The following is a 17,575-nucleotide window of genomic DNA, read 5'->3' on the forward strand; positions in this document are numbered from 1 at the left end:
CTGGGCTCCAGTTATCACTCTTAACCTGGATATTTTGCTACCAGTCAAACTTCAAGTGTCCCTTCAAGACCATGTGCAAACAATAGATGATGTATTCTCAAAATGAGAAGATCTCATAGACCTCCCCCTTCAAGACTCAGATTTGAATACTTCACAGACAGAAGAAGTTTTATACTAGATCTGTGCCACAGGATATGCAATGGGGACACTAGGCTCTGTGATGGATGCTCAGCCTCTGCCTATCAAAACTTCAGTGCAAATGGAAGAGCTAATTAACAGGGGCTCTTTCGCTAGCAAAAACCAAAAAGGCTAACATCTATACTGATTTCAGCTAATCCTTTACTATGCAACATGTTCACGGAGCCATATATAAGGAGAGATAGCTCTTAACCATTGGTACAAAATAAAATACAAAAAAGAAATTTTACAGCTTCTAGATGCTATATGAGCTCATTAAAAAGTGGGTATCATATACTGCAGGAGAAACCAATGGATTAGAACTTTAGAAACTAGATGAAACCAAAATACAAACAGGAAGCAATGCAAGTTGCTATGCCAGCCCCACAACCTGAAAGAGGAGCCCTGGCCAGGACCCTCATCTCAAAGTCTCCTCTCTTAAAATATTTAATTATTTTTCAAATGAAAAACTCCAATGTGCCTGAGAATCCAGTAGGATTCAAGGTAGGATGGTAGAAATTCCCTGATGGGAGACTGGCCATCCTTGAAATGATGCTTCAGGTTTGTAAAACAATTCTATCAAAGGTCACACATGGGGAAAACAATACCACAGACACCATTAGGCTATCATTTCTATGTGCCACAGACCATTTCTATCATCTGTGTTGTTTGTGAGCAATGCTCAACCTATGTTGAGAACAAAGCAAAGCAAGGACACCCTCATCCCCCAAGGTATTAAAAAAATGGGTGGATTGTGAAAATACACTTTCACTGAACTGCCATGAGCAGAAGGCTATCCTATATGTTGGTGTTTACATCTTTTTAGAATGAGTTGAGGCTTTACCCACCCAAACAAAAAGCACAAGTAGTAACAAGGTACTGCTGAGGGAGATCATCCCAAGATTCAGACTGAGCCTGACCCTGGGGTTGGACAATGGACCAACATTCATAGCTAAGATACTCCAGGGAGTCACACAGATGTTAAAAATGAAATCAAAACTATGCATAGCCTACTGGCCAAAAATCTCAATGAAAGTAGACCTCATGAACTGGATTCTTAAACAACTATTTTTAAAAAATGGATTTATTGGGACATTTTAGATATACATAACAATAACATTCATCATAGAGAATTCATACCTATCATCATGTACCTTGTTTTACTTCCCCATTCTCCTATTCTCCCTTCAACCCTTTCTCTCCTCTCCATTTATAGAACTTTGTTTCCACATTTTCCTTTTATCATTTTTTTCTCTGCTTTCCTCTCTCCCCTTCCCTCTCTTTGTTCACCTCCCCATTTGAACATTTTCCTACTATTTCACAATATCTAATATGTATTTTGGTCATTATTTACACTTCTGGATTCTCACACCAGAGAAACAATATGGTATTTACACATGTGTGTCTGATTTATTTCACTTAAGAGTATGACCTCCAGGGGCATCCATTTTCCTAAAAGAGTCTTGAGCATATCATTCTTTAAGGCAGGGTAGCGCTACACTACATAAACACACACAAACACACATCTTTATCCATTCACTAGTCAATGAGCACTTGAGTTGTTTCAAAGATATGGGAATTAAAAACTGTGTCAAAAACAGGTATGTATATATTACTGTGGCACAATGCTTTTAATTATTTTGGGAAGATACCCAGAAGAGGAGTGGCTGAGTTAAATGGAACGTTAAGTTTTACTTTTCTGAGAAAATGCCACACTGATTTCCAAAGTTTTTGAACCAGTCTACACTCCTACCAACAGTGGAGAAGGGTTTCTTTTGCCTCAGCCCTACCAGCATTTGTTATTAGTTGATTTCTTGATAATAATCATTGTTTTTTGAGTGAGATGATGGGATCAAGTCCTGGCCATGGTACTCCTCTAAGTTAGGTCAGCCACACCAAACTGAGTATTCCTCTTATGAGATCTTGTTCAGTCAGCCACACCCAATCATAGAAGAAATTAAAGGTGATCTCTGTGAACTAAGGAAGCTGACAATAAGAACGTAGGTGCAGGCAAGATATCCATGGCTGGGTATAAAAGAGAATGCCGATCAGCATGACAGATCCAATATACTCTTTCAAAGCTGGGGACTTTAGGTCAAGAAATGGAATCATTTCACCCAGGAGGCCCATATGGGATGGGTTAAATACTGTAGTTTTGTCTAACCCAATTTCTGTTGAAATTACTGTAACTGTGCCTTGGATCCACCACAATTGGATAAAACTGGTAGCCTAAGACAAGTGGACCAGCCAACAAGATTCAGATCATACAAACCAACTGATCCTACAGTGACATCAAGTGACTACTAGAAAGGGCAGCTCTGCTCTAGTGACTTCAGAAGCACACACACACACACACACACACACACACACACACACTCAAATCTTTAAGATTTAGATGGAGTTGTAATGATGACATAAGTCTCTCTTTGCCCCTGCTGGAAGAGTAATCTCTAGAGGAATGTCCCCACTGTACCTACACCACATGATCAGGAGCATCAGAACAAGGACACTGCTATATCATACCTATTATGAATGTACATGGATATATTGGGGAACTTGTAATCATAATCAAACTACCTACTCAATTTATGGTCCAGAAAACAACCAGTCTTACATTATTTATTCTGTTATGAGTTATATAAACAAATTTTTACACACGTTTGTACTATAGTTTCTCTCTAACTCTAAAGAGCCTTAGGTTGATCTTAGTGTTGCCTCATAGTTGTTTCATGAAATTTTTTATTCGCTTGTTTTGCAACCTTAGTCATTCAATGTAATTTACCACTTTCATTTCAGAAATCCTTTATTACTTTATTATTGTCAATTCTACACTTTATGAACTCTATACAATTTGCTTTTTGTATATCTTTTCATGGAGTCTTTATCATTGGAAATTTTTATTCATGCTTTGAACCATTTTAGTCAGCTCTTTTAATATTAATAGGAAAAATAACAAAATCAGAGTAAAAATAAATGAAATAAAGAATAAAATATATATTACAATATTAACAAAAACAAGAACAGTTGGCTTTTTGAAAGCAATAATCCTCTGGACAGATTAGGAAAAAAGACTAAAAGAAAGAATATCAGAAATGGGAAAAGAGGGAGATGGCTCAGTAGAATAAGTGCTTCCCTGGCAAATGCAAGGGCCTGAGTTCTATCCCCAGTTCCACAAAAAAAAAGAAAAAGAAATGGGAAAAAAAGATAAAACAGATAATAATAGGGTATTATGAGCAATTATATGCTCATTATCCAAATAAACTGGAAGAAATACATAAATTTCTTAACACATGCAAGCTATAGAGACCAATTATTGAGGAATGGAACATTTAACAGACCATTAATGAGTAAGAAGATTGAATCAAATTTTTAAATCTCCAATCAAAGAAAATAGGGAAACATGTGCAAAGGAATCCTAAGAAGCCAAGAGGCAAAATGTTATTATATGCATTCTATGTGCAAACTTGCTGAGAGGATGCTCAGATCCTCTGTTAACTTCTCAGAGTCTTCTAAGAAGTGCTCACAGAGGTGGAAGGCCATGTCTGCTAAAGAGAAAGGACAATCTGAAAACATGGCAAAGGCAGAAAAGGTTCTTTATAAAAGACAAATGAAAACTTATATTCCTTCAAAGAAGAAACAAAAAAGGTCAAGGATCCCAATGCGCCAAAGAGGCCTCCTTCAGCCTTCTTCTTGTTCTATTCTGAGTATTGCCCAACAATCAAAGGAGAACATCCTGGCCTCTCCATTGGTGATGTTGCAAAAAAAAAAAAACTTGGAGAAATGTGGAATGATACTGCAGCAAATGATAAGCAGCCATATGAGAAGAAGGTTGCTAAGCTGAAGGAAAAGTATGAAAAAGACATTGCTGCCTACCGGGCTACCGGAAAACCTAGTGCAGAAAAAAAAAAAAAAGGAGTTGTCAAGGCTGAAAAAAAAAAAAAGCAAGAAAAAGAAGGGAGAGGAGGAGGATAAGGAAGATGAGTATAAAGAGGAGGAAGAAGAAGAGATTTTTTTCTTGTCTGTAAAGCATTTAATGCCCCTGTACACAACTGACTCCTTTTAAAGAAAAAAATTGAAATGTAAGGCTGTGTAAGATGTTTTTAAACTGTACAGTGTCTTTCATATATTTGTATATTTAACACACTACCAAATATGTCTTTAGATAACCCTGTTCTGCTGGTATTTTCAATAGCCACTAACCTGGCCAAGTACAGTATGGGGGTTGTAAATTGACATGAAAATGTAAAGCATATTTTTCTTGGTGCACAGCACAAATTAGTTATATATGGGGACAGTAGGTCTTCATCTTCAGTTGTCTCTGATGCAGCTTATATTAAATAATTGTTGTTTTGTTAACTGCATACCACTCTGTAATTGCAAAAAAAAATTGCAAATGTTTTGTTGACATTCTGAATGCTTCTAATATAATTTTTTATTTTAAAAAAGATAATAAGGGTGAAGATGTGGGAAAAAATTTTGCACACTGTTTACAAAAATGTAAGTTAGTACAAACATTATGAAAAACACTATGGACATTACTTAAAACATTAAAAACAGAACTATCATATCATTTAGCAATCCTACCACTGGGATCATAAAATGAAATGAGGGATAGGAGATAACTCAGTGGTCTAAGCACCTTCCTGGCAAGCACAAGGACCCAGGTTCATTCCCTAGTATCACATGCCATGTCAGTCCCAGAACCCTGGGCTTTGCTGGCCACTGAAACCAGGTGCAGTGGCTCACACCTGTAATCCTAAGACTGGAGAGGATAAGACAGAAAGATCACTAGGAGTCTGAACTGCATAGTGAGACCTTGTATCCAATAAATAAATAAAATTTTTAAAAATTAATTAAATTAATACATTGGATAGTTATACTCCCATGTTTATTGCAGCATTACTCACAAGACCCAACATATGTAATTAATTTAAACACCTATCAGTGGATGGATAAGTAATGCAAAATAAACACAACTGAATACTATTCAGCCATAGAAAGAATGAAATCTTGTCTGGAGAATGTTGTGCTAAGTGATCCAAACACAGAAAGATCGACTCTGTGTGCTCTCATACATACACTCTAAAACATTAACATAAATAGGCTAGTAGTTTGGGGTTGGGTCTGTGATGTTAATAAAAGGATACATATTTTTAGTTAAATAACACTTTTAGGTGGGTTTTGTATGGTTTTAATCTCCAGAAGGGAACAAAAAAGAGAAAAATATTTTTTAAGGCATGGTGATGATAGTGAGGAAAACATATTCATGAAAAATACAGAGTGGGGGTGCCACTCTAGGAACCACACAGCTGGAAGTGAGGACAGTAAAGTTGACTAGAGCTCAGCCATGGCTCGTGGTCCCAAGAAGCATCTGAAGCAAGTAACAGCTCCAAAGCATTGGATGCTGGATAAATTGACCTGTGTGTTTGCTCCTCGTTCATCCACCAGTCCCCATAAGCTGAGAGAATGTCTGTCTCTATCATCTTCCTATAAACAGACTCAAGTATACTCTGACAGGAGATGAAGCAAAGAAGATTTGCATGCAGTGCTTCATTAAGATCATTGGCAAAGTCCTAACTGATATAACCTATCCTGCTGGCTTTATAGATGTCATCAGCATTCCCAAGACAGGAGAGTATTTCTGTCTGATCTATGGTACTAAGTGTTGCTTTGCTGTTCATCGAATTACACCTGAGGAATCCAAGTACAAGTTTACAAAGTGAAGATCTTTGTGGGCACAAAAGAGAAAATGGTCACCCACAATGTTCGCACCATTCACTACCCTGACCCCCTCATCAAGGTCAATGATACCATTCAGATTGATTTGTCATCTGGTAAAATCACCGATTTCATCAAGTTTGACACTGCTAACCTGTGTATGGTGACCGGAGGTGCTAACTGGGGAAGAATTGAAGTGATTACCAACAGAGAGAAGCATCCTGGCTCTTTTGATGTGGTTCATGTGAGAGATGCCAATGGCAACAGCTTTGCCACCCAGCTCTCTAGCATCTTCGTCATTGGGAAAGGCAGCAAGCTGTGGATTTCTCTTCCACGAGGAAAAGGAATCCACCTCACCATTGCTGAAGAAAGAGATAAGAGGCTGGCAGCCAGAAAGAGCAGTGGGTGTAATGGTCTCTAATGACATACTACAGAGATTTCTGTTTAATTAAAGATAATAGAACATGATTTTTAAAAAAGAAAAAAAATACAGAGTGGATCTGAAGCAAGAATTGAAATCTGTGGGGAGAACAAAAAGAGAAACTCCATTGAAGAATACAGAGGTGGGACGTAGCACTTTCTCCCTGAGCCTGAACTCACTCTATAGGAGGAGCAGCTCAAACCTGCAGACACATGGTGACTGAAGGCAACCCCAGAGGCCTCCACAGAGCAATAGCCAGTGGAACACTGCAGTGGACACAGAGGACTCCACTGGTTGGTGACTGGTGTGGGTTTTGATGTCCTATGGGAGAAGTCAGTTACCCAGGAGCGCTCCTAAGGAGAGGCCAACTGAACTTCTAAGTCAAAACAATGGCTGACTCCATCTAGTAGAACCCAGCTAACCTCAAGCCTTCAGAAGGTATACTCAATGCTGCAGGCTGAAATGTGTGTATGGTTTTTAGTTTTATTGTGGTTGCTGCTGTTTTGTTATTCTTTTCATTTCTCTCATCTTTCCCTCGTGTCTTTTGTACCAATTTCAAAAAGTTGGTATGATCTTCCTTTGTCCTCAAGCCTTGTTTCCAATCTCTTCCCCTTCTTCTATTTCTCTATTTTCCACCTAATCCCTTTTAACTTGTCTCTGCTGAGGGTAAAATTGACATATTAAGTGCTTATTTATTGCACACAATTTTCAGTTTTGTATTAGATTTTGTTATATTACCACAAATTTAGTTCATATGGTTAAAGGTGGCAAATTAATATATGTCAGTGAGGCAGGACAATCAGAAAGACACTCACTTTGCCTCTCTAAAGTGGTAAAAGTGGAATTAGTAAGCCAAATGAATGAGGCTCTGGAAAAAAATCAAATCAGAAATAATTTCCCAGGTAACTACAGAGATGGTAACTGTAATGAAATACATGTTTAGTAATTCTAAAGCAGATATAGTTTTTAAAAATTACATGCATTTATGGAAATGATTGAAGCTATGAATGCCCAAAATAGGAAAGAAATAGAATCCATAATACAGATTTAAATACATATTCAGGAGATTAAAACTTCCATTGAAAATATACACAATATAATGTACCACTGTGAGGATAAAATATAAGGCCTAAAGTTAGTGATCATGAAAATAAAGATTTTTTAAAATGTAGCACAGGACCATAAGTAGTCAATCCAGGAACTGCTGGATGACACAAAGAAGAATAGCATAAGACTGACTGGCATCAATGGAAAAGCATGAGATAGCAAAAATGACATTAAAACCTGTTCACAGAAGTCATGGCAGAAAATTTTCTTGGCAGGGAAAAAGAATTTGATGTGTAGTTAAGAGAGTCATATAGAATACCAATTAGCCAGGATCTAAAACAAAACTACAGCAAGGCATATAATAGGCAAAAATCATAGAAATTCAACACAAGAGTAAAATATTAAAAGCTGTTACAGAAAATAAATCATCTATAAAGGAAAGTCCATTAGAGTCACAGCAAACATCAACAGAAATACTAAAGTCAAGGAGAATTTCAAGTGTACCAAGCCCTAAAAGAAAACAACCTCCAAACTAAATTGATGTACCCTACAAAACTATCTTTCAAAATTTATAGAGAAATAAGATATTCCATGATAAAGAACACCACGGAATTTGCTAAACACCAAGCTAGCACTCTGAAATGTTTTGAAGAACATTCTAGAAAGAGGTAACAAGGACTAGACCTCAATGAACCCCAACAGAATGAATCCATCAGGAAAAGCCAACAAGTAACACTCTCAAATTTATTTCTGGGAGTCTGAGGCAAACCACAGGAAAATAAAATGACAAGGATGAAATTCAAAGGATAAAAAATAATACCCTATGCCATAAGAACCCAGAAAAAAAAAAGTGAAGAAAGCTATTCTATCTGAAAACAAAGTAGATTTAAGTCAAGACTGATTAAGAAAGACAAAGTCACCAAATCCTTGTAAAGGGAAAAATCCAAGAGAAACAGGTAACAATCACAAATATGATATATATATATATATATATAGCCAGTGCATCCAACTGTATAAGACATATATTAACAGGCATGAAAAATCAAATAAGCACTGTTACAAATTATACTAGAGGATCTCAATACTCCACTATCACAAGGAGACAGAGCAACTAGACAAAAAGAGCTGGGGAGATAGCTTGTTGGTCTATGCACCTGCCTGGCAAGCACAAGGACCTGGGTTCAATCCTCAGTACCACATGCAGTGCCAGCCCTGGAAATCTGGGCATGCTGTGCTGACCACCAAAAGCAGGCATGGTGGTGCATGTCTGTAAGCCGTGCATTTCGGAGGCTGAGATGGGAGGATCACTATGAGTCTCAGTTGCATTGCAAGACCTTGTACCAAGTAAATAAATGAACAAAATATTAAAACAAAATTTTAAAAAGACTTGGCAAAAAATCAACTACGAGGGCTAGGGAGATAACTCAGTGGAATAAATGTTCCCCTGGCAAGCACAAGGTCCTAAGTTCAATCCCTGGTACTGGCAAAAAAAAAAAAAAAAAAAAAAAAAACCTACAATGAAATAGTACAAATAAAGTAAGCTTTAAAACAAATGGATTTAGCAGATGTCTACAGAGTATTTCAGCCTACAACCTCAAAATACACATTCTTGTCACATACACACAAGACATTCTTCAAAACAGACCACATACTAGCCCAGAGAACATGCTTAAGGAAATACAAAGGAATCAAAATTATCCCATGCATATTATCAGACCATTGTTCAAATGAAATTAGAAAATTAGAAATCAATGGTAAAAGAGCTTCATTAAAACATGGAAATTTAAGAACACCCTCCTAAACAATAATACACGACCAATGAAATTAAAGGAAAACTTAAGCAGTTTCTATAATTCAATGATAATGCCAACACAACCTAACAGAATTTATAGGATCCGGGCTGGGGAGATGGCTCAGTAGAACAAGTGCTTAGCTGGCAAGTGCAACGGCCTGAGTTCAATCCCTGGTTTTGCCAAAAAAAGGGGGGAATTTATAGTCTCCAATGAAAGCAGTCCTGTTGAGAGAAATTTATAGCAGTGGATACTCAGACTGGGAAAACAAAGCAAGTTCAAATAAATAACTTAATATTAAAACCCAAGCTTCAAGAAAAAAGTGGCAAACACTTGGCCAAATATCATGGTTTGGAGTTCTTGCAAGAGAAACAATATAATACAGGACACATTTTATAATATTAGTTTATAAAGAATCACCCAAAGAATAACATAAGAAATGCAGGAAATCTGTCCTCCACATAAAAACTAAAGACTCCAGCTGGGGGCCTAGATCCTAATATCTTACATGAGTCCAGCTGGAAATCAAAAGCTCATAACAATGCCTTTCACAAGTACAACTGGAGACCTAGAGATCACAACAAAATCTCATGAAGGTTTGCTTCATGAGATTTGTTTGTTCTGGAAAAGACTAAATGTCAGGTGTGGAAGCTAGGAAGTCTATGCCAGTGGGATGAAGGGTCTGTACTAACAAGACTGGAAGTAGGAACTGGAGGTAGGAAGCAATACTCAAGGTAAACACGAAAGCTCCCCCAAAAGTACCACAACCATCCTCAGCAACAGTGAGGTCCCAAGCTCCTCTAGTGATGAGGAAAACTGAGTTCCCATCAGAAAAGCCAATGTGACAAGCTTCTCCATGAGACTGAGCAGTGTACCATCTTCCCCTCCAGAGCCAGGAAGTGATGCTCAAGATGGGGACTAAAGCTCCTCCAAAGTTCATTGGGAAAGCCAGCATGACAAGGTCTTCAAGCAGAATAGCCCAAGAGAACTAGCAGCTTCCATCAGCTCCAACAGCTTCTCCCAACAGCATCCCTAACAGCATTTCAGCAGCTTCTCCTGTTCTGCCTTTATCCTGCTGGTAACAATCCTCAGGTGGTCCTCCCACAGCCAGCACTACATTAGTTTAATTCAGTGAAGTATAATAAATAGACAACAAGTTAGAAATCCACTATACAAACCTTATTTTTTAAAAAAAGAAAAAATAGTCTAGAATCCATGCAATTAGGAATGAAATGAAAAATCCAAAAGAACATCTATACATATTACAAAATTTTGTATTCTAATAATATGGAAAATTCAGCAGAAATGGACAGATTCCTTCATACATATCAACTACCAAAGCTGAATCAAAAAAGACACAAAAATTCTAAATAAAACAATATCAATGAAATTGAAGATATAATTAAAAACCCGACAACAAAGAAAAGCAAAATCCCTGATGGATTCCTTGCTGAATTATAAAAGAAATTTAGAGAATACCTAACACCACTATTTCTGAAACTCTTTAATGAAATTGAAAAAGAAGCAATACTCTCAAATTTGTTCCTGGAAGCAAGCATTAACCTGATACCAAAGCCAGAGAAAAACCCAACTAAAAAAGAGAGCTACAGGTCAGTATCTTTAATGAATATAAACACAAAAATTGTCATTAAAATACTGGCAAAAACAATGCAGCAAGTCTTCAAGATACACCATGACCTACTAGGACTAATCCCACAGATACAGGGATGGTTTAACATATGCAAATTAATAAATGTAATATACCATATTAACAGAGCAAAAGACAAAATCATATGATCATCTCAACAGATGCAGAATAAATGTTTCACAAAGTCCAACATCCATTCATGACAAAAACTCTACAGAAAATTGGAAGAGATGGTCCTTATCTCAATCTGACAAAAGCCATTAATGGCAAGCTAACAACCTCATCTTAAATGGACAAAAAGTGAAAGCTTTCAGTATAAAATTAAGAATAAGACAAGGATGTTCACTGTAACCAATTTTACTCAATATAGTTCTGGAAACATTAGTGAGAGCAATTAGACAAGAGAAAGAAATAATAAGGAATAAAGATAAGAAAGGAAGAAGGCAAACTATTACTGTTTGCAAACAACATGATATTCTATATAGCTGGATACAGAGTAAACACTAAAAAATCAGTAGACTTCCTGTACATGGATATAAAATTCACTGAGAGAGAAATTAGGGAAATAATACCTTTGACAATAGCAGTCAACTAAATAAAATCCCTAAGAATTAATCTAAACAAGGAAGTAAAAGTCCTCTATATTGAAAACTATAGTACTCTTGAAAAAAGATATTGAAGAGGATATCAGAAAATGGAAAGATATTCCTTGCTTTTGAGTAGCAAAAAACACTATAATGTTAACATCCATACAACTCCAGACATTTAGGTACCTTACCTTTGATAAAGGTGCCAAACACATTCACTGGAAGAAAGATAGTCGCTTCAATAAATGGAACTGGAAATACTGGCTTTCCTCCTGAAGTTTAAAACCAGGCCTATATCTTTTACTAGTCACCAAACTAAAATGAAACTGTATCAACAATCTAAATATTAAGACAGAAACATTATACCTACTTCATGATAGAAGTAGAATTCTTAAAGACAACAATGTGGGAAAAGACCTTATGAACAGAATCCTGATTGTACAGGAATTAGGGGAAAGAGTCAACCACTGGGACCTCATCTCTTAAATAGCTTTTGCACAGCAAGAAAAACAACCATAGAGCAAAGAAACAACCCACACTGTGGGAAAACATCTTGCCAGTCATTCTTCAAAGGATTACTACATAGAATATATAAAGAATTCAAAAAAAAATCGGGTGCCCCAAATTTGAAAAACCAATCGAAAAATGGGCATCTGAAATGAATAAATAAAGGCCAGCCAAATAGCTCAGTGGATTAAAGCACTTGTAAGCAGGCACAGAGGCCAGGGATTCAATCCTTGGGCCTGCCATGCGAGCCCCGACCCTGGAGCACCCTAAGACAGAAACTGAGACTGGGCATAGTGGCACACACCTGTAATCCCAGCACTTGGGGGGCGGTAAACAGGAGAATCCCTATGAGGCCAATCTAGTAGTGAGATCCTGAACACACTGTAGACCCTTCCCTAAAAAACTCCAAAAAAAAAAAAAAAAAAAAAAAGAATAGACAGTTCTCTGATGATGAGTAGAAATGGCAAATAATTATATGAAAAAAATTCAGCATCATTGGTCATCTTAAAAATTCAAATTAAAACAATGCTGAGAGTCCATCTCATGGGGGTGGGGGGTGGAATGGCTATTATCCAATAAATGACCAATAACAAATGCTGGAGAGGCTGGAGGGAAAATGGATCCTTTTCCACTGGTTGATGTGAGTGCAGACTGGTGCAACCACTGTGGAAATCAGTACGAAGATTTGGTAACAAAACTAGGTTTAGAGGTTCCATTTGACCCAGTTATTTCCTTTCTTGGTAACTCTGGTAGACGAACAACTGGTGGTCAGCTTGTAACATCCAGTTGAACTGAACCAGGATGGTGTTGCATGTGGTGGGTCCACCTGAACATTGTTGCCAGCAGCATAAAAGGCAGAATGAGAGAAGAACAGTGCAGAAGCTATTAAGGAGCTGTTGGTTCTCTTGGAGGAATTTCTCTTGCTGGCTTTCCTGATGATTTGCCTGTTCTAAAAGTCAAAGGATCTCAGGACCTTGTCATCACTCAGAATGGCTGCAGTTCACTTTGGGGAAGCTCTGGTCCTTACTTTGAGGCTCTCTTCCCAGCTCTGGAGGGGACAATGGTGCATTATTGAATGTCATGGACAAGCTTGTCATGCTGGTTTTCCTGATATAGGTTCAGCTATTATCAATACTGGAGGAGGCTGGGACCTTGCTCTCACTGAGGATAGTTGTGGTACTTTTCAGAGTGCTTTTCTTCACTTTAACTTTTCCTTCCTGGCTCCAATGCAGATCCCTCAGCCTGTTCGAACAGATCCTTCTTCGCATTTCATAGACTTTCTAGCTGCTACTATTGACCCTTGAGCCTTTTCAGTGCAGATGCTTGAAGCAGAAAATGGGACTTTTTCATGGGGCTTTGACCTCCAGTTAGATTTGTGGTGGCACTATGATTGGTCCTAAGTCTTCAGATGGACTCGTGTAGGACATCACTATGGGAACCAGGCCCTCAGATGGATTTCTTTGGTCTTCAGTGTGGGAACACATTTCCTGCACTCTCTTCATGTATGACTTTTTTTTTATTGGAACTGGGGATTGAACTCAGACCCTTGCTCTTGCCAGGAAAGCACTTATCCTACTAAGCCATATCCCCAAGCCCCCTATGTATGACTCTTTGTGTGACTATTATAAAATAATCCTATAGATCATGTGTCCTATATTGTTTCCTTTGTAAACCCTGGCTACAACAGTATCTTCCCAAAAAATTAAAACTTCATACCACAGAGATATATGCACATCCATGTTCACAGCAGCACAGTTTTTAATAGCCAAATATTTCAAGCAGCCCAAATACCTATCAACTGAAGAATGGAATAAATGTGTGGTTTTTAACATAATGGAGTATTACTCTGCCATAAGGGATAAGATTGAGACTATACTCATAAGTGAAATAAATTGGACACACATGTAAATACCACATTGTTTCTCTGGAGTAAGAAACCTAAAGTAAAACTAAAAACAAAAATGTATAGTAGATATTGTGAAATAGAAAAAAATATACTTAAATGGGGAGGAGTAGATGGGAGATGGGGAGGAACAAAGGAAAACTTTGTTTAGGGAAAACACACCTTTCACAATAACATCCAAAAAAAAATGAAACACTTAGTAATCAATCTCAGAAATGATATGAAAGATTTATACAGTGAAAATTACTATTTTTATACAGTGAAAATTATAAGAGATTAAAGAGAAAAATATTCCATGTTTCCTTGGATAGAAAGAACCAAGACTGTGAAAATGCCATACTCTGAAAATTGTTATACAGATTCAATGAAATCCTGATTAAAATATCATCAGTATACCTCAAAGAACTAGAGAAAACTTTCCTCAAATTCATTTGGAACCAAAAGAGACAAAGACTCTCTAAAGCAACCCTAGGAAACAAAAGAAAGGCTGGAGGTATCACAATCCCTAATCTAAAATTAGACTGTAAAGCTATTGTGATAAAATCAGAATGGTACAGACCTGAGGATCAATGGAACAGATTAGAAGATGTGCATACAAGGTGGCGACCTAGCACAGCGGTTTCCACGCCGGACTCTGGAGCGTGAGGTCACCGGTTCTCACCCCCGTCCCGACTCTTTGTATTGGGCTGGTGAGATGGCTCAGTGGTCTGAAGCACCTACTTGGAACAAGCTTAGCAAAGCACAGGGACCACGGTTTGATACCCCAGTACCACATGCCAGCCAGCCCTGCCCCCTGGTGGGCTGAGCTGGCCACACACACACACACACACACACGTAAATAAATTTTTAAAAATAAATAAATAAATAATTCTATAAAAAAAGAAGATGCGCATACAGCTACAGAAACACTCAGCCACCTTATCTTTGATAAAGGAGCTAAACAGTTTCACTGGAAGAAAGCATCTTTAACAAATGGTGCTGAAGGGCCAGCCAAATAGCTCAGTGGATTAAAGTACTTGCAAGCAGGTGCACGGGCAGGGGGTTCAAACCCTGGGCCTGCTGTGCCAGCCCCACCCCTGGAGCATGCTGAAATGGCAATTGAGACTGGGCATGGTGGTATGCACCTGTAACCCTAGCTCTCAGGAGGCTGAAAATAGGTGGATAGCTAGGAGGCCAACCTAATAGTGAGACCCTGAACACCCTATAGACCCTTCCTTAAAATACAAAAAATAAAAAAAGAAAAGGTTCTGGAAAAACTGGCTTTCCACATGCTGAAGGCTAAAACTAGACCCATCTCTATCACCATGCACAAAGCTACACTCAAATTGGATCAAAGATTTAAATATTAAAACAGAAACATTAAATCTTCTAAAGGAAAATGTAGGTAGACATCTTAAGGAGACAAAGGTAGGTAGAGAGTTCATGAACAAAAACCAAACTGCATGGCAAATACTTCAAAGAATCAACAACTGTGATCTCATCCTTTTGAAAGACTTCTGTACCTGAAAGCAAATCTTTAACAGAGTAAAAAGAAAACCCACAAACTGGGAAAAATTATAACCAACTATCCTTCCATCAAAGGCCTTCTATCTAAAACATACAAAGAATTAAAATAAACCAGGCACCCCAAATTCAAACACCCAATCCAAAAATGGACTGGGGCTAGCGAGATAGCTCAGTGGAATAAGTGTCTGCCTGGCAAGTACAAGGTGCTGAGTTTGATCCCTGGTACCACCAAAAAATAAAAATAAAAATAAATAGAGAACAACAACAAAAATGGGCATCTGAGATGGATATTTCTTCATCTGAGAGGAATAAATACAAATGGCAAGTAAATATATGAAAAATATTCAACATATTTGTTCATTAAAACATTCAAACAAAAATAACACTGAGATTTCATCTCACCCCAGAAAGAATGACTAACATCAAGAAGTCAGCCAATAACAAACAGTAGAGAGGCTGTAGAGAAAAAGGAACCCTTCTGCACTGTTGATGGGAGTGCAGACTGATACAACCACTATGGAAATCGGTGTTAAGATTCCTTCAAAATCTAGGACTGGAGACTCCATTCAAGCCAAATATTCTCCTCCTGGGTATTTTTGCAAAATGACTGAAAATCTCATACCACAGTGATACATGTGCACCCATGTTTATAGCCATGCAATTTGTCATAGCTAAATTCTGGAAACAAACTAAATGCCCATCAACTGAAGAATGGATGAAGAAGATTGGTATTTTTACATAATTGAGTATTATTCAGCTATAAAACAGGACAAATTTGAGGCTTTTGTCAGTAAATGGATGCAACTAGAGAACATTTCTTAAGTGAAATGAATGTGACCCACATGTGCAAACATTGTACTGTCTCATTGGTGTGAAAATTTCAAAGAGAAAAATGGAATCTGAAGGGCACAATATATACTTGGAAAAGGAAATGAACTTATTCAAACATAAAGAGTTACTGAGCTGAGGATAAGGAAAGGAGAAGGAGTGGGGGAAAGAGATCTATCTATGTATATAAACAGGATGGTTTGGACAACTGCACTATGTATTTCTACTTGTCTATGGAAAGAAGCAGTTAATGTTTTAATTTTTTTCATCTCCTATTTTCAATTGTTTTTCATTTTTCTCTTCTCAATTTCTTATACATTTCTTGCTTCTTTTTTTCCTTCTTCCAATTTCATATGCCTTTATCTGGTAATATGAATAACTGGTTGGAAGACAACACTATGTGTTTCAACAAATATTGTGAAATTCATATTACTGTGTTAAATGAAATTCTGTATCACATGTAATTTTTTGGTTTAATTATAATTTTTGTACTCTCTTTAAGAAATAAAAAAGAAAAAAGAGAAATGATAACATTTTAAACTAAAATCTGGTCCTATTTAAATCTACATATATATTAAAACATGTAATGTTTTAAAATGTATGGCAATAGAATCCTTGCCATTATTAAAAAATATAGCCCTATCAAAATGATGCTATCTCTCACTCTGAAGACCCTATCCTCATGGTGCTCAGAGTTTGTTCCAGTAACCTCTGGAAAGGGGGAAAGGTTGTCTGACATCCTTTCAAAGAAACTTCAGGGCCCAAATCATTTTCATAATAGTACAGTGGTACCTTGTTCCTGATCTTAATTCATTCCATAGTTCTGTTCACAAAACAAACTGGTCACAAACTGAATCAAATTTATCCATAAGGTTCAATGTAAATAAGGTTAATCCATTCTGAATCATATTTATTTTCTAACCATGAAAATATGAAACAAAGTACAGCACAGCGTAAATAGAGAGAACACTTCTCTTTCTTGAGGTGGATTCTGGCATGAAGGACAGGAGTGTGGGTGGGAAGAGGTCACTGTTTGAAAAGACAGCCTCCCTCCATAAGGACATCAGGGAGATAACCAGGGGTTTCTTTTCTTTTGTCTCTTAGTTTCAGGGTCAACTTTGATTTTTTAAAAAATGTCATTTACATTTTCCTATGATGCATAGCCCGCTGGAAATGAAACCATGTCATCACTCATCAGAATCAAAACTGTTTGTTACTTATGTTAGGGCTATGCATCTCAAAAAAATTCTGGCACTCATTTCTTTTTTCCATAATGGATTTTAATCACATCACCACTAATCTCCTCCCTATCTTCCTCTTACTCAGTGGAATGCTCCCCAACAAGCACCTTCTGCTGCTCATTCTGGAGTTCACCAAGTTCTTCCATCATCAGCTCCTCTTTATGGTCCTCAATAAATTCCTCTAAGTCTGTGCAATCAATAT

The 17,575-nt window shown here is 37.3% G+C and overlaps 1 protein-coding gene and 1 pseudogene across 1 annotated transcript in view; one reads left to right on the forward strand and one right to left on the reverse strand.

Moving 5' to 3' along the window:
• The window catches only part of Stpg2 (sperm tail PG-rich repeat containing 2), an 809,484-nt gene that overhangs the window by 724,518 nt on the left and 67,391 nt on the right, over positions 1-17,575 (reverse strand). The gene's annotated exons all lie outside the window — the stretch shown is intronic.
• LOC105743425 lies at positions 5,525-6,316 on the forward strand (annotated as a pseudogene).

The sequence above is a fragment of the Octodon degus genome, unplaced genomic scaffold, assembly GCF_000260255.1.
Source record: "Octodon degus isolate 3935 unplaced genomic scaffold, OctDeg1.0 scaffold00125, whole genome shotgun sequence".
Classification (NCBI taxonomy): domain Eukaryota; kingdom Metazoa; phylum Chordata; class Mammalia; order Rodentia; family Octodontidae; genus Octodon; species Octodon degus.